The sequence below is a fragment of the Hippocampus bargibanti genome, linkage group LG13 (genome assembly GCF_051943395.1).
Source record: "Hippocampus bargibanti isolate YZ-2025 linkage group LG13, ASM5194339v1, whole genome shotgun sequence".
Classification (NCBI taxonomy): Eukaryota; Metazoa; Chordata; class Actinopteri; order Syngnathiformes; family Syngnathidae; genus Hippocampus; species Hippocampus bargibanti.
In genome coordinates this window covers 4,743,812-4,749,811 of record NC_142746.1, presented here as the reverse complement: position 1 = coordinate 4,749,811, position 6,000 = coordinate 4,743,812, and the positions used below count along the sequence as shown (strand labels likewise).

At 38.1% G+C, this 6,000-nt stretch overlaps 1 protein-coding gene across 1 annotated transcript in view; it reads left to right on the top strand.

Annotated features, from left to right (window-relative positions):
* The first annotated feature begins 739 nt into the window (after window positions 1-739).
* Window positions 740-6,000, top strand: part of col13a1 (collagen, type XIII, alpha 1) — a 60,923-nt gene continuing 55,662 nt past the window's right edge. The window contains exon 1 of the mRNA XM_089011889.1: window positions 740-760. The gene's annotated coding sequence lies outside the window, so the exon portion shown is untranslated. The remainder of the gene's footprint in view (window positions 761-6,000) is intronic.

The window sequence follows — 6,000 nt, the reverse complement described above, 5'->3', positions numbered from 1 at the left end:
ACGAATGGATAAAGGCTCTGACAACATACAATATATTTCATTGAACATGAAACTTTCACACTTAGTTAAACATAAATTAAAATGAAGCAAAACTCATCTCATGCATGGACACATTCATACAGTACATCAAAATAAAAGCACAGGAGTGTATCACTTTACTCAATTAACCATTATTGCTTAGAAGCTTTTTGAAAATTGTCAAGAGTTCCTGTTGAGACTTCCCTCCAATTAACCTTACATCCTTCCCTGAAGACATGTTTGGACAAAGAGCAGTGATTTGTGTTCCGCCAGGAGAAAAATAGCCACTTGGCAGTACATAGCGTGGAAATCAGTGAAAGACTTTTTATTCCTGCCGAGGCTACTTTGCTGACGTGGAATACAGTCAAGTGATTTGGCGTCCGTTAATGTAGATTAGGAATGGGCTCATTGTGCAGGGTCATGAGGGCATTCAGAAAAATGTTGCATGCTTTCATCCAAAACCATTCCTTGCATGAGATTTTGTAATAAAACAATGCAATGCATTCTTGAAGTGAATCATAACAAAAATTAAAAACACCTGTCTATATTGCATGTGAATCAGAAACCTTTGAATAATGATTTGAATGTCACATAATCGCCTAGATTAGTTATTTTGGTCTGATGCGGTGCATCAAGTTATTCATAATACTGTGACTTCATCTGTATAATTCACTCTTCCTTTTTGTACCATCATTTCTCCCACTCCTTTTTTCAGGGTCCCCCTGGACGTGCAGGCTTCCCGGTAATTTGTCTTTTTTTTCTATAACGTGTCTTTTTTTATTTCTACATTTGCATGAAGGCATAGCAATCACTTCAATGCCGATCTCTTCATTCATCCTCGATTAAGTTGCTACAGAATTATTACAGAAAACAGATCCTCAGCCTTTTAAATGATAAGAAGAAAATTCTACATTTGCAACTGCAAAACCCAAAGTACCGTATTTTGCAGACCATAAGCCACCCTCAAAAATCATTTCATTTTATATACAAGAAATTGACAGGGGGCCTTGTAATTCTGTGATTCCTATGCATTTATTATCTTTCGCTCAAATTAATTGCTACTAGGTTCGCTTTGTCATTCTTAACCACATCGAATCACTCGCTGATGTCAATGGTGATGTCCAAAAATGTAGGCGGAGGCTGCATTTTCACATTACTTCACTTCTGGTGTGTATTGAGTATACAATGTTTCCAAATTCCAGCGAGACAATTTACTGCATTTGAAGGCCCGTGCTTATCTGCATAAACCGTGGCCAATTTGGAAGGAGTTAATATGAATAAATATGGACGCCACATGCTAGAAATTACATCATGCAGCCTATGAATGCAGACATAGGTTATACCTTTTTTCTTGACTGAAACTCGAGCTACTTCCTGCTTCTGTGTCTTAGAATCATGGAAAATTTAGTACTCGCTGCCTAATGTTAGCAATTTCCGGCGGCATTTTTCCAAAGTTACAAGATGGCACGATACCAATGTGGTTTGGGGGATACAGAGGCAAACGTGAAGTTACTCCCCATTTACAGTAATATTTTTTGCTCTTATTCTCATAAAATAAGATTAGAAAACCTTGATTTGTCTCACAATAAAACAATTCCCAATTTACATTAAAAAATATGGAAGAGAGAAGTAGAAGAACAAAATGTATAAACATGAATAGAAATGATAAAATATAGATAGGGTGAGTGTCCCTGAGTACAGGTTTCAGGTCAATCTTTTCAATAGCCTGACAGCAGTCAGTCGGTACGATAGAAGGTCTTAAAGAGCGACCCTTGAACCCCAAAAGGCCTCAGTTTCGTGAGTAGGAAGAGGCGGCTCTGCAACTTCCTGATCAGTGCGTCCGTATTGTTAGATCGGTATAGTTTGTTGTTGAAAAGACACCCAGGTACTTGTGGGTTGGCATTTCTATGTCCATACCCTGGACGTTCATCAGTGCAAGCAGATTGTGGAGTCTACGAAGTTCTCCTTCAGTCCCCTGTGTTCTTGATTATTTCCACCCGTGATGACACAGACAATCGCAGAGTCATCAGAAAACTTCTGAAAGTGGCAGGTTGGATTGACATAGCTGAAGTTGAAGATGTACAGAGTGAACAGGAATGGAGCCATCCATATCTAATCGCCAGCAGGCATCTGCTTTCATCATACCAGAACGAGAAGTACTTCGTTCCTTCATGACATTACCATATTTATTCCTGGAGTTGCCGTTTCAGTCTAACTTAAAGGACAACCGACGTCTACGGACAAGTTGTGTCCATAATTTGTAAAATGGCTTCAAATGACTTCTACTGAGTGAATTTTAATAAGATTCCACCGCATATAGCAATATTTTACGTTTTAAGACTCGCTCTGAATATTCAGGAAGTCTTGTTTTTGAGTTGGTGACGCTTCCGTACGTGACGTCATGAAAGGACCGCCCCCCTGACCGTAAAACAGACGCATTGTAGTGTTCTTCCATCACGTCAATGTATTTTGCTGTACATGTTTGGTTTGTTGCACCCAAAAGCCGCCAGAACAGGGAGTCCAAGCTCCATATAATGAATTTATCAGCCTGTGGAACGGAGGTGGCCACTGGAGGACGCCATTTTGTGCCTCTTTTCTGATGATCCATTGTTGCCCCAATGTTGCCTCAAAATGGCACTGAATAAATTATTTAATCGATTGCAAAGATGTATGATTTCCTCTTCAGAACTATTTGAATCATATTAATAACTGGATGTGTAACGAGAAAGCATATTTTCCGAATCTGAAGCCATTGTTTGGATTCTCCAGCAATGCAAGACAAGGGAAAGGATACAGCCAGTTTCCAAGAGCAGTCATCCTGAGTGCATTGATTTGTCACCAGAATTTGAACTGTCAACCACGATCACACTGAGAATAAGCCAAAATTATAACACAATTGAAGCTCCCCAGTTGGATGAGCGATGATGAACCTTTTTTTCCATCTGTTGGAGGATACACTCCCTGGAAGGGAACCACGTCGTTGCACGCCTGACAAACGTGGCGCGACCAATAGGTTTGAAACGAGTATAATGGCGCTAAAACTGTCAAAGAAAAAATGTAAATTTCTCCACTGTGAGACTAATAAAGGCATATCCAATCCAATCCAATCCAATCCAAAGAAACATACACTAAAATGATTATGTACCATTTAACACTTTTTAACCAAGTGTGTCTTGTGTTTAATTTTTTTAAAAGGTTGAAAATTGATATGGTGTGTCGAATGGTCCATAAAATACAGTACATTTTGGGTTAATGCGCACAAATGATTTTAAAAGGTGAAGTCAACCCTAAGTTATTTATTTATTTATTAATTTATGTTTTTTTTTTAATGTATTTATTTATTTTGACAACAGTATATTATACGCGCTCACCTGTTTTCTGAAGCAAAGCCATGACTGACCGTTATCTGAGCCCCAAGCAACTATGATATATATAAAATGGCTGCCCTCTGAGATAGACAGAAACATAATTTATTGCTAATATTCCAAAGTATATTATTATAAAACTCATGATTGTCCAAAATTTGTTTGGGTTGACTTTCCCTTTAAATAGAGGTACCACGCCATTAGATTGTGAAAAGACTCTAATTTTTAATGTTCTTAACAATTTATCACTGATTAATTTTTTTCAAAACCTTCAGATCAAAATCAAACAGGTTTGGAGGCAACAACTGTTTATTTTTTCCTTTTTCTATGTTTTAGCAAAACTAAACGAGACATGATGATGGCAGTCACAGAGCCATGTTTTTGGTTTGCTTCTTAAAACAGGAAACATTTTAATGATGGGATTTCAACAGTTCTGACTACCACTAGTATTTCTTTCAAAAAAGGTTGAATGAAGAGAATTATAAAAATGAAGATAACGCATGAATAGAATTTGACTTTTGGATGGCGTCTGTATATTTCAGTGGTGTGTGTTTGTTGGGAAGTGTTGAATCCTCTCAGTTCTTCCATATTCTACAAACAATGCTTCCATCGGCATGGCATATTTTTTTTTCTAAGCCCATTCCATTCTCACAAAGCAGAAAACTGTGAATTTCATTTTAGTTAGAGTACCATGAGAAGATTGTAAGTTCTCTAGGCTCCACCACCCCACGCGTCCCTAATGAGGAATAAGCGGTATGGAAAAATTGTAATACTTTATGTGAAAATGACTCTGAAAATATTATTCGACTTCAGTGTACATAAATACAAAAAATATATTAATAACATACACAAAGACGACCTCCTGGTCCATTGCAAGTGACATAACGGGCACTCCTGCTTTAAGCAGAAGTCACTATTTCTCCAATGTGTCTTTGAGAGTTTTGAAAGGCGCTTAGAAATTAAATGTATTATTGTTATTATTATTATTATTATTATTATTATTATTATTATTATTATTATTATTATTATTATTATTATTATTCTGAATTTAGTGAACCATGTTATGTATGTTTACTGTGTCATTGTCTTAGTACTTGTCGAAATCAATCAAAAGTTTTTTTATTTAGAACCAAAACTATTGTATTCTCGACATAGCTCCTATGTATATACGTCAAACTCCTTGACAGTAAACCACATCAGACCCGGCAAGATATGATACAAACTTTGGGAAACCATTATTGGGGTAGTATTGCCTCCGCATCACAAGCCTATAAACCTTAACCTAATGTAAAAGGTCTATGATTACGAAACAATGAGTCAACCTGTGAATCAAAAAAGCAAAACGACAGTTTGATTTCAATCAGTCATACATTTTAACTTCAGGTGCCAGATCGACCTTAGTGGCAATAATTTGTTTGTCCATAAGTAACCCTTACGGTATACTTAAAAACGTTTCATGATAATACACTCAAATGTGCTCATTGTAAGTTAAGCAAAACATTTTGGGAACCACTTCCTACTCCTGTTCTATTCCACTCCACAGTATCTTTTTAGTGCTGCCATGTCAAGCACTAATGACACATACACTATGAATTCTATGATTCAACACAACAGCTGCCGTATCAAACGATAGGCTGCGTGCAGTCTTTCTGTAGCTCTGTCTTCATGCAGCTTGAACACAGCGTATATTTTAGAGCAGCTGTCACGGTGATGAATACCCTAACGATGGATTGAATTAATGTTGGGCTCTCCTAGCGTGCCTAGCTGAATGTTTCAAATAGTTGTTAATGACCTACCGGTATTTATCTTGAATGCTAGGCTATGTTTATTATTCTGCCATTTTTAAATATACATGTGAATATATTATATTATAGCTTGATCTGGCAGTCCGGTAGGCATGTGGTTAGCACGTCGACTTCACAGTGCAGATGTCGTGGGTTGAGTTTCGCATGTTCACCCAGGCCTGCGTCGTTTTCTCAGGGTACTCCGGTTTTCTCCCACATTCCCAAAAAATACACGAGAGGCTGATCGAAAACTACAAATTCACCCTTGTGAGTGTGAGGCTGGATCATTGTTTGTTTCGATGTGGCCCTGCGATTGGCTAGCTACCGGTTCAGGGTCTCCCCTGCCACGTGCCCGAAGACAGATGGGATAGGCACCAGCATCCCCCACGACTTGAGTGAGGATAAAATGGTCCGGACAATGAATGAATGAATGAATGAATGAATGAATAGACAATGTGGAATTAGGTAACGCCATTCTGTGATGTTTATCTGTAAGACCTTATACATGCTTGATTTTAGCAAAGGGTCAATATATGACATTGATAAATATTTGCTTTTTGTATTAGACAGCATGGTAGTCAGAGATTTTAAAATAGGAGTGGCAGGGGTGTGTGTGAGAGAGAGAGAGAGAGAGAGAGAGAGAGAGAGAGAGAGAGAGAGAGAGAGAGAGAGAGAGAGAGAGAGAGAGAGAGAGAGAGAGAGAGATGCTCTCACCCCTCGGGTGTTGTTGGTCCCTCATTCAGCTCGGGAGTGGCATATATAAATAATAAAAAATAAAAATAGGAGTGGCAGGGGTGTGTGAGATAGAGAGAGAGAGAGAGCGAGAGAGAGAG